Below are 12,648 nucleotides of genomic sequence, written 5' to 3'. Positions count from 1 at the left end.
ACGTGGCTAAGAATCAATTGTTGCTTAGCAACAGGACCTACAGCTTATTGTGAACCGAACCACATTATAGCGAGAAATTAATTTCTATCACCAGAAATAAATTCCTTTAACTCTTCATCAGCCGGCACGGGGATTGAACTCTGGCCCATCGAGTGACAGTCTGCAGCTCTACCAACTTACCCAACGAAGAGTCTTGGAAGGAATTAGTGATGCACTCTTATAAGCGGAGGCGGATGCCAAGAAGAATGAACTCTCATGTCCCGATGAATGAGTAAGAAGATATTACGTCCCAAACTATATCTCCGAATGTACAGGGACGCCTTTCAGTATTTGCGTGAAGGGCTGCTGGAAGAGAAGCATTATATTACCACTCGGTTCACGCGCTACTCCAATTACGGTGAATCTGGCCTTGGCTGCCAAACCCAAAGACACAGGCAGGGAACGACGGATATGCAAGGTTATCACAAATCGGGTTTGTATTAATAAATATCAAACACGTGTATATATAAACAAAATACAGAAAGATCCAACGCGATAATAAAGAGCTTAACAACAGTCAGGCGGAGAGAACGAAAACGTCAGCAACCGCATGATGGCCGAAAGCAAAGGGCAGGAATGTTTACCTTGCTCAAGAGTTTAACGGGCAGACGCCTGAAAGCTACGTAAAGGACCGACGGTTTGCATATCGTGTCGGCGGGTACAATGATATCAATGCACTGGATATTCATTTGAACACTAAAACACGGAAAGAAAACCTGTTTAAGGACGTTCGTCCGGAAAAATAATTTGCCACCATCCGCATTTTCCTTTTGATACACCATTTGTCCAAAATTAATTGCTGTTTAATTAATTTGCAAATGAGAAAAAAAGCGATAGACTAAGACATCCTAGTACTATATATGGCTTTAAAAAGATAATCGTTTAATTAAACAGCAATCAAATTTGAACAAATTGTGCGTCAAAAGGAAAATGAGGAAGATTCGTGCGCATATACTGTAAACAATGACAAATTTTTGCGTTTTCTAGACGAACGTCCTTAAATTAAACAGATCTCCTTTCTGTGCTTAGAGTTCCAATGAATATCCAGTGCATTGGTATCATTGCACATCTGCGTGCATCCACTTTGGATAGACTTTGCTCTGATGAAGTGCCTTTCAAGTTTATGAAACTGTTTCTTATTAGATCAAGAACAATGTAAATAGAGGTGAAATATTTGCTTTTTAATGGTATTGAAATGGTAGGAATTTCTTTGTGACTAATCAGTGATTGGCTTCCTTCTGTCAGGTTAATTAATGTAGCCAGGATTTTTCCTTTTATTGAAAACGCATAGAATACCTATTAAGATAACAAGAGATTGCATTGTTTTCCTTTCCTCTGAACACTTTTGCATTGAGTATAACAGTCGATGATCAGAATTTCAGTATTCCAGGTTTTACATTAATGAAAATTTTATTTCTTGTCCGTGCTGGCATATGACCAATTTTATCTAGGCTGCCTATTTCTTAACCTGCACTAAATATTTCCACGATGTGTGAAAACAAACCCAGGAACGATACCTCCTGAAAAAGACCATACAGACATTAAGAAATTTTCTTTGACAGAGTACCTCTCAACACGGGCTGATCGGGAACAACTACCAAACAGTGACGACGTCAGGGTGACTGCAGAAGCACTAGCCAAGTTGGCCCACACTTACCACTTCAACTCTTCGTCTCTTGCGGAGGGTGTTATTCGCAGTACTGCAGAGGTTGACGAGGACTGTGTGGACAAACAACTGAATTCAGTCTTGCATCCCTTGTCTGGTGTGTTACTTTTTCGTTTTCATATATAAACCACCTGCTTTCTTGTACAGCAGCCGATTCACAACTAACTCTCTTGAAGCCTGCAAACTTACTTGAAGTTCTCATAGCTGAGAGTTCGTCATTCTGAAAATAGCATCTCCTTTATTGAAACTGAGGAAAGAAAAGTCCTCTGTTCAGTTCATTCTGAAATGTATTTGATTTCATAATGAATAGAAGTACTGGACATTTACTGTCCATAAGGTGTAGCAATAAATACTTGAAGGGATTAGACAAAAGTTACAAAGTAGAAGAGCTCTTATCTTTGGGAAAAATGGAAAGGTTTGCATATCACTCGGGTGCCTTCTCAATCATAGCTTATCATGATAACCAGAATATCAGCTGAGTTCTTTCAGTACCATGTGATTATGTGGCCATGATACTTTGGTAAGCAGTTCGTGTGGCTTGAGCAGTAAAATTCCAATTCACTACTTTTTTTCGAAGGTATCATCACTGATCAAAGTTGTCTTTATTCATTCATACGCCTCGACTAAACACCATAGATGTTATTCAAGGAAATCTGGGGAATGGAATGGAGATCAAATACTGTTCATTATGGCGTTCGCTGGTCAGGCTCAACAGCAACATTTTCGTGAGGAAAGATGTCAGCCGGTATCACATCTCATTTTTACATGAATGATCCAAGTTCAATACTGGGCAAGTGCAAGTAAAATCTTGCTTTGCGTTCTACCAGCAATTCAGGATTTCTACTAAACAAAGGACGATTTCAACCCAAACAACGCTCTTGGGGATTTAGCATAAACAAAATCCAATAACTAATTACTAATATGAAATAGTAATAATAATACTATTGAAGTTTTGCAAATGTTATTTTGATGTGTTATTTCCTATTCTTCATTTTTCGCATTATTCGCGTATTTTCAAGTTTGTGCAACTGAGTTTATTTCTTAGGGATGCGTAGTTCGGGTATAATTTGCCTTCGGTTTAATTAAAATTTCCACGAACGTAGGAATCTCTGACAGTTTTTGTAAGGTTAGAGATCAGCCTCTAGATATATTAATTGTACGTGTGTTATGTAAATGAAAGAATTAAAACAATTTATAGTCCCTGGCTTGCCAACGATAAATCAGTCATATACAATGATCTTGTTTGACATGTGATCCAAACAATAAAGTAAAACCTCAACATGATATACAGAAAAAATAAGACTTACCCATATCTGCTGTTACACGGTCCGAATTAGCAACTGTTACAACCACGGGGTTTGGAGGATTGGAGCAGCTCCATCGAACATATACTTCCTGCGAAGTTGCGAGGCAGATAAAATGTTTTAGTCTCCATTGCAGAATTCACATAAGTTTCCCAGCACCAACGATAAAACTGGTGTATGCTCATTAGTTATAGAGCCTGAAAGGTGGAGAAACATAAAGTTACAAGGTATATTTCGAAATATACACAACGGAACGACTGAGAATACGAATATGTGGAAAAGTAATTTTATTTCTGTGAAGAAAATCAGTACTTAAAGAAACTGCAAAGGTAAGCCTTTTTCAAACAGTAAATATACATTTATATTCACAGTTGACGAGCTGGCTTCTATAGGGGTAGCAGCAATGAACAAGGGTACTTTGATGTAGGCGTTGAGTTTCTGAGAGCAGCTAAGGCACGGGCATCATCCAACCCCCTTCGGGCCCTATCAGGGAAACAGATGCAACATTTGGCGACGTCTGACTCAGAATTTTCCTTACAGCACATCGAGAGTTTGTTGAGGACAGCCGTAAAAGTGGTACGTAAAATTACTTATGTGCTTTCCGTTTTCCTGTGGATATTTGTTCATTAATAACTGTTCTCAGCATCTTTAATGTTCTCCTAATTTCTAGCAGACAGTCAATCATTTCAGTGAAGACACCACCATCTGTAAAGCAGTTAAAAGGTGCGCTTGTTGTCAATCGAGAGCGAAGTTCCTGGGGCAGTCGTATTCGCGCTTACAAAATACCATTTATCATTTTCCACTCCGCCAATGTTTATTATCTGTTCAAACATTACCCCTACAGAACGCTTTTCATCTCTAGCCTATATTTAGTTGCCACATTTGTTAGCCTACTTACTATAGACCTAGCCTGGTTCTAAAATTGATGATTTTTGTTTTACAACAAGTCATTAAGGGAAAACGTTGTTCCCAGGATATTATACGAAATAGTACTAGCTCTAAGATTAATTGTGATTTCTTAGTGTATTTTTATGTTGCCATTAGTTGGGAACATATCTGACTACCATAGAGTAATCCTGGTTCCATTGTGTTGATTTAAATCATTTAATGGTGCTATCTGTTTAATAGTATCGCACAGCTTTTTCTTCTAGTTCTTCCTCTTGAATTTGATGTTGCATAAGAAGATCTGAGAATTAAATTGTTGTCGATATATGAAATTACGTAGAATTCATGAGCCTGGCATTTGGTTCAATTATCTAATTTAACAGGTGGAAGAAACCACCTGTAAGGCCCTATGCACACGAGGCGGTTACCGCGCTGTTGCAAAAAGTTGATTATGGCTGTTACCCGCACCGTCCATTCACTATTACAATGAAAGTGGAGGAAATAACACTTGGACGAGATGTTCATAAGCCAGTATCCACAACGGAGAGAATATTACCTCAAATTCTTCAGTAATTTCAGGGTGACCGTAAAATCATTTGACGATTTACACTGATTAAGTATGATATTTCATCAAATAGCGTAATGCAGAGTGTACGCTTGTAAAGTATATGTGATTATGAACGCATATATGCATACATACACACACATATATATATAAAATACAGGTATATATATATATATATATATATATATATATATATATATATATATATATATATATATATATATACATACATACACACACATATGTGTATATATATATATATATATATATATATATATATATATATATCTATATATATATATATACACACACATATGTGTATATATATATATATATATATATATATATATATATATATATAAATATATACACCTAAATGTACCAAGAGCATGTCTTTACCTCTGCAAGATATCAGTTTGCAGACTATTTCATTCATGAAAGTAGAGTTGAATTGCAGGATGAAATTATATAATGTGCAGTGTATAAACATAGAAATTCAATAAAATGTGTAGATGACTAAGATTTTTTTTTTACTTGAGTTTTTTCAGAATTGCAGAAAATTTCAAGTAGTTCCTCCCAACACTTTTTCTTTACTGTTTAGCTCTTAAAGTCATCTGATCTCATGTCCAATATGGATGGATGTTTTTCTGCTTCATCAAAGAAAAGGTCGGCGTCAAAGAGACTATCTCCATCTTGAAGTGTGGCGCAGGCAAATCCTCGTGGTCACCTGAACAGACATTAGTAAATACGTGCATCTTGAATCGCTCGGTTGCACTGGGAAACTCAGCTCGCTTGGTTGTGTGTGCAGGCTACACCTCTGTACTCTGTCATTAACTTTGCAACCGCCGTGTGTGAACGGGACCGCAAGCGAAACCGCCTATAACAACGCAAGGTGATCTGGTGGAGACTTTCCTTGTGGCAGTCCCCGCTGAGGACATGAGCACTTTGGGCCCATCTCATAAGGACTTACAAGTCGGTTAGTGGAGGACGACTTTGGCATTTAACAACTTTTGTGTACATTTTTTTACTATTAACTCTGATGTGCAATTGACTGATTGATTTACAGAGACTGCCGTTACACATCTATGGTCATCGATGCCTCTCTGGTGCTAAAGAAGACCAATACCCCGAGGATAAGGGGAACAGCAATCTAATACAATAAAGACCGACATCTGTTGAATAGTTTGTTCATTACATACCAACTACCGATATAAACATGCATGCAAAGCTGCTAAAGATATACGAAATGAATAACTGAAGGCAGAATCCAAAGCCCTTGGCACCAGTCATAATACAGCTGCCACATGAAAAACAAGAAAAAGTACATATTTACGATAGCAAGTAATTTGCCCCGTGAGACGATATGAGCGCTTTTGCGTGCTCCCAAAAGAAATTGCTCATGTGAAATCACCTTAGGCTCTCTCTCTCTCTCTCTCTCTCTCTCTCTCTCTCTCTCTCTCTCTCTCTCTCTCTCTCAATGGCGTTTAAAAAGCGTTAATGCTCACGAAGACGGTTTTAGACAGGCATTCGAACGCGTCTTCAGTGGAATACAGGATTTCATTTGTTCATTTTACAGCATAATCACGTCCTGGAAGTGCGGGGTCCACGGTCGCTAACTCACACCACATCTCCCATTCGATTAGAATCTACGAGACTCGAAATCCAGTCGAGAAATCGAGAGAAGGAACGGGAAGAAAAGGAAAATGTTATAATAAGTGACCGGTACCTGTCACGTCACGACAATAAGACGTGGATGCTTGACCACAGGCCACTGGTAGAACTGCAGCAGGTAGAACGGCTCTGCAGAGGAGAGGATCTCAGGGTAAGACAATATAAGTTTCCATTTGTCCTTGTCGGCAGCTGAAAATTTTGTAGAGCATTTTATGAAATTGTGGTTAACGTCAAAGGCTTATAGGTGCATGTATATTTCATGCCTCTTTTTACTATTAAATTCTTTGTGTGTTAAACGTAACTTTTAAAATTTCACAACTAGAACAGCTGCATTGTTCATTTTGTCACAGTATCAACGTGGCAGTGATCGTTGTCTTGTCCTTTTAAGGAGAAAGGCTTAATGGTAAAGAAAAAGATTGTGCGTCTATCCCAGGGGCGTCATTTGGGGGGGCAACTGCCCCTCCAAGACAAGTTGCCCCCCAAAGCCTCAACTTGCCCCCCCTCACCCCACCAAGCCCCAAGAAGTAACAGCAGCTGGTTTTCCATTATTCCTACCGAAATTCAAATGTGTCATCACATTAAGTTATATCTGTCTGTCTATTTTATGTGCTTCAAACAGCATATAAAATAGCTCAAAATCAAAAAAACCCCAGGTGATTAGGCTCGCTTGGCTCGCCAAACCGCCTTCTCCCCCCCCCATAAAAAATCTGAAATGACTCCCCTAGTCTATCCATACGTAGTAAATTCCTTTTACATAGAGCAAGTGAATCAAAGGTGTGGTTTATGTAGCCCACTTCATGATTATTTCGAATCAAGACCATCTGAGCGACCATAGAGTCAGTATCTGGAGAATGGTGTTCTTCAAGGCGGAAAACGTCACGTTTTATCACTGGAAACTTGACTGATTCTGCACGTTAAGCTAGTGTTGTTAACAAACAACAACCTGTTATTTAAAACCGTTTTCTCTGTACTTGAGTACTAAAGCCATTTCAGCCTTAGTTAAGTATTGCAAGTGGCGATAAAATGAGGGATGTGCATTTTGCGGGTCCTGTTTATCATTCAACCAGTAATCCCTCTGGGCTCTGGTGTACATACGAGGGAGCTTTCATTGCATCCAGGCTAGTTGTTGGTAATAGAAACATCATGTTATCAGAGAGATTATTCGTTGAAATTACTACCGTTCTGTAAGCGTTAGAAACGGGAAACTTGGTTGTTTCCAGGATCAAGAATACACGATATTCAGAAAAAGCTCAACTCTCATTTAACTACCTTTTACTATGTCTACTTGTCTCATAGATTTATTGTTAATTAAACCCAAAATAGTGAACGAGAGAGCTTCGACCGGACGAACTTTGCCTTTTATTCAGTAACAACGTGGTAAGGAGGAGAAGGGAATCAGAATACATCTATTATAAAAGAAAGTTTTCTGGACAGACGAACAATCATCATTTTCAGTCTGGTCCAAGGCTACTCAGGGACCGTAAAAAGCACATTTCTTGGTTAATTATCAGTTAAAACATCTATCTATTACTTGTAAGTCTTTAGTATTGAAAGTACATAACCTGTGAGAGATCTCATTTTGTTTCTCGATTTATAATCGGTGTCTTTTTTCCTCGAATTTGTTATTATTATTATTATTATTATTATTATTATTATTATTATTATTATTATCTGCATCCACCACTTTCATTTATGAAGTCATATTCTGCGAGACAGTGATGTAACGTTACCAGTTTTTTCTCGCCCATTAATTGAGACAGTATTTTGACAGGAAATCAACGTCCGTTCTTCCTTGAGTTGCAGCTACTTGAACAGTAGGAGTCCTTGGCTTTTGCTGGCGCCATTCAAGATGGAAGTTGTGTCACTTGACCCCCACATAGCTCTACTGTACGACGTCGTTACGCCCAGGGAGTCGGAGAATATCAAGGCTGCAGCCCACAAATCTCTTCATACGCCACATCTCCAGCAGGTTGCCAGAAAAGGAAGTGCCACTCCAGAAGAATGGTCCTTGAAGCAGTGAGTCTTTCAAGAAATTTTGCTCTCTTTTGGCTGTAATTGAGTGATATGCAAAAGTACCATCTCTCTCTCTCTCTCTCTCTCTCTCTCTCTCTCTCTCTCTCTCTCTCTCTCACGGGTATTTTTGTCAATTTAATTAACAAATTCCATTAGTTATTTGTCAACCTACGCAGTTCAGAGAAACGCATATGGAAATTTCTCAATGCTTGGCAATCTCAGCAAAGTCAGAGATTATTAAAAAGATGACAAAGTCAGCTTCTTTATAAATCACTCTATGAAAATCGAGAACCACATTCTTGCTGACACATAGTAAATAAACACATCCGAAAAGATGTATTTCATCACCTCCAAGCTTGTTTGTGAGCATATATTGAAAGCTGCGAATTCTTTCCATCTCAAATTCTACTATGTACCTCACATCGTGAAAAGAGATAAATAGAAACTATATACTATAAGAAAAAGTGTAGAGGCAATCATATATTTTATGTCTGCACTGAATTAAATGGTGCACATGTAGTAGGTCAGTCTATCTGTGTTTAGTTTATGAATAAGTCATTTATAACTTTTAAAACACTAATTAGAATAATGTTTACATAGATTAAAAAAGATTGATTTGTGACATAGAATTTTTAAGGAAGTGAATATATATTGATATTTTTCAGTATGTTAGATGGCAGAATAATCTAATCTAAGTACAGTAAGTCCCCAGGTTATGGCAGCTCCTACTTAAGGTGTTCTGAACTTATGGCGCTTTTTTCAAATATATCCTTAAAAAAATCGGTTCCATGTTACGGCTGATGTTCCAAAGTTACGGGGCTGTAAGCGTCATAACTAGGATTCTGAGCCTCGTAGCTGTAGGCACTATAACGAGGTGAGAAAACCAGTTTAGGGAGCTATAGCCAATGGGAGGGTTCACCATAAGGAGGGGTGAAAACTGGTTTATTATCAGGGCAAAGCTTAAAAACCTGTTTTTTTTTCCCAGGCTTACATAAGTCTCTCTCTCTCTCACTTTTATAAATCTTTATTAAGATGTTTCAAGTTATGGCATTTTCCGACTTACAGCATGCCGCTGGAACAGAAGCCCCGCTGTAACAAGGGGACTGCCTGTATGCGGAACTGCTTGCAAGAGGGTGAAGTTAGCAATCTCATCTCAGTCGGCAAGTCTCACTTAGAGTGCTGCTTTATAACTTACCAAACTTTTACTATCTTTTTCAGTGTATGGCTCGAAAACAAATCTCAAGAATCACTACAACACCTAAGTCGCCGACTATCTCACATAGCAAACTTAAACATTGATGACAACACATCCGAGCCCTTTATGGTAAGTGAGCCTTATGTAATAGATGTGTTCATTGTTTGATATTCCTAGTGTTATCTTTGAATTTCTCTCTCTCTCTCTCTCTCCTCTCATTTTTCCCTATTGACAGGGCATTCACGCTTACTTCCAGTTGGACTGCTTTCCAAGCTGAAATCACGTTCTTGACGAATTATTTAAAAGATATCTGTTTTCTAGTCACTTTTTTTTTTTATAGAGCCATCACTAAGCTGCTTAACCTTAAGATGAACGATCCACCAGCACTATATACCGCTCCCAAACATACTTGTGTATGCAAAGTTCTTCTTCTTACGGGAAAATAGATTTCGAAGAAAGTCTGAGTTTATTTGATAATGAATTATCTGCACTAAGTTTAAAACTCATCCCGAAGAACCCACAAACCATTGGATCTTTATTCAAGTTCAGGGACAGAGTGAGTCCCTGCTTATATTCAACGGGATTAGAAATATACCTGTCCAATTAAGTCGAGCACACTTGGTCAAAAGAGGGGCTATGGAGGGTGAAGCAGCGACGCCAAACGAGCTTTCCTAATGATGCGAATTGGCATTTAGAGAATTCCTTATGATTCTTTAAAAGAAGACTTTATGTGAGAAAGACATCAGTTATAATTGAGGGCAATTTTGTGACTAAATATAGCTAGAAATAGCATATGAAAATATTAATTAGGGCAATATGACACATTCTTTCCTCACAGGTTTTCAAACCTGCTTTCGCCCTAATGGGATGGTGAGGAGGATAACAATTACTGTATAGTTCATTAAAGGACATCCGTTCTTTAATATCGAGACAAAATATGGAAATATGAAAATTATAAGAAAAAATCCCCCCATTTAAAAAAAAAAAAACAGCGAACATTACAAATGTTGATTTATTTACTTTTCACATTTACTTTGCTTCGTTTTTAGTCACTCTTTTTTACCAATTTAGGTAGGTGTCCCGTGCTTTCATGGTGTCTCTCTCTTGTTCTTATATTTGTGTTTTTCTATTGTTTATATCATTTGAGTAACAATTTATACGATTATTTATATTATTTTATTACCTGCGTTCAGACTTGAAAATGCATCATGTGATGTGAAACGTCGGCCTTTGAAAAATGTAATGTAACCAAACGCTTTTTCATGAAATTGTGGATTGCCTCTCGACTGAGCCACTGCTCCCGTCTTTTGAGATAATTATCTGTCTATCTATCTATCTGTACACACACACACACACACACACACACACGCACACACGCACACACACACACACATATATATATATATATATATATATATATATATATATATATATATATATATATATATATATATATATATATATATATATAAATTTATGACTCACGTCAGGATCGAATCCAGCTCTTTCAATTAAAGGTAAGGGTGCTGCCAACTGAAACACACAAACCATAGAAGAAGTTAGAACCTAAGCACACTGTATCTAAGGCTTTTACCTGGGCAGGTTTACTGTCTATCATACCAGCGAGTTTTACCCTATTTCCCAACCAAGCAGTGACCCAATTGACAGCATTTCATTCGAATTATTCCTTCTGAGTGAATGTGATCATTCGAATGAAATGCATCAGTTAGGGCACTCCTGAGTTGGGAAGAAGGAGGGTGCAACACTGATATGCTAGGCAGTAAGCCTGCCCAGGTAAAAGCCTTAGGGACAGTGTGCTTACGTTTCAACTTCCTTTATGACTTATGTGGTTCAGTTGGCAGAACCTTTGCCTTTCATTTTAAAGAGCTGGGTTCGATCCTGATGTGAGTCAGAAATTTATTTCTGTCCCACACGTCACGTGATTGCGTGTTAATTACTGTAATATACTGTACATATACATATATATATAATCAGAAAGCTACAAACGTCCTTTAATATCCAATTCACTCTACCTCGGAAATAATATATTTTCATATATGTTACCGAAGGGGAATTTTTAAGTTGATAATAAGTCCACCGTCCGTGGGATCGAACCAGCGACGGACGAGGAATCAGGACTACAGTGGCGCTTTTTCGTTAGTGCGTCACTGTAGTCCTGATTCCTCGATCGTCGCTAATTCGATCCCACGGACGGTGACTTATTATCAACTTAAAATTCCTTACGCAATGCGTCACTGTAGTCCTGATTCCTCGTCCGTCGCTGGTTCGATCACGGGACGGGTGGACTTATTATCAACTTAAAATTCCCCCTTGGTAACATATATGAAAATATATTATTTCCGAGGTAGAGTGGAATTGGATATTAAAGGACGTTTGTAGCTTTCGATTGTATATGAATCACAGTGATGTGATAAATAGTCACATATATATATATATATATATATATATATATATATATATATATATATATATATATATATATATATATATATATATATATAAACATATTTGGCTTGATTCCCAAACGATCTGGTATTATTCAGGCTGGTTTGTAAAGTCACCAATTCGGCACCAGGATAGTGTTTTGGCGGCGCCATTAATTAAGTCTCCGCTGAGCTTGTTTTCTTTGGTGACTTCCCGTTTTCTTCAAGCTAAATTAGTCACGCCTAAAACGTGCCAGGTCACGCATTTTATCATTTTTACTTTATGGTATTTATACGAATGTCACACATTGTGTATCACATGTTTCTCCATTCACAGGCATCAAGACTGTATCTATATTGTGTCTCTGTATGTTTCGTATTGTAATTCGTACTTGTTCACTGTATATTATTATTTATTGTTTCGACCTCAGGTCACAGTCAATTCCATTGTCTCTCACGGCCGGCGTCAGTCGGCCGCAGAATATAAGCCGCCTGGATCTGTAATAAACCAGCAGTAACCTTTACCTGCTCGTTTCTTTGACACCTTACAGTGGTGACCCCCGGAGTATCCGGAGCCATTAGCGGACTCACACGCGACTCAGTCTTGGCTCCAGGGTTTCTCCAAAAACGCTCTTAGCGGCCTAAACACGCGCTGTAACCAGCGTTTGAGCGTGCTGACTCTCGTCGGCGTACCCCATCAGCGTCACTAGCGGACCCACACGGCGCACGAAAGTGCGTGCTCGACATGATATCCTACTCCAGTAAGGGGTCAAAGGAGGCGAGCATGGACGGATATATCCTCCTTCATGCAGTTAAACGCGGACCCGCGGACTCCGAGGTTTACCTACCTCCCATCGCAGCCGCGC

General features: G+C 38.4%; 1 pseudogene; it reads left to right on the top strand.

The window, feature by feature from the left end:
- Window positions 1–12,648, top strand: part of LOC136843622 (prolyl 4-hydroxylase subunit alpha-3-like) — a 115,417-nt pseudogene that overhangs the window by 17,670 nt on the left and 85,099 nt on the right.

Source organism: Macrobrachium rosenbergii, chromosome 2, assembly GCF_040412425.1.
Source record: "Macrobrachium rosenbergii isolate ZJJX-2024 chromosome 2, ASM4041242v1, whole genome shotgun sequence".
NCBI classification, from domain to species: Eukaryota; Metazoa; Arthropoda; class Malacostraca; order Decapoda; family Palaemonidae; genus Macrobrachium; species Macrobrachium rosenbergii.
Note: the sequence above shows the minus strand (reverse complement) of the source record. Positions and strands in the feature narration are given on the sequence as shown.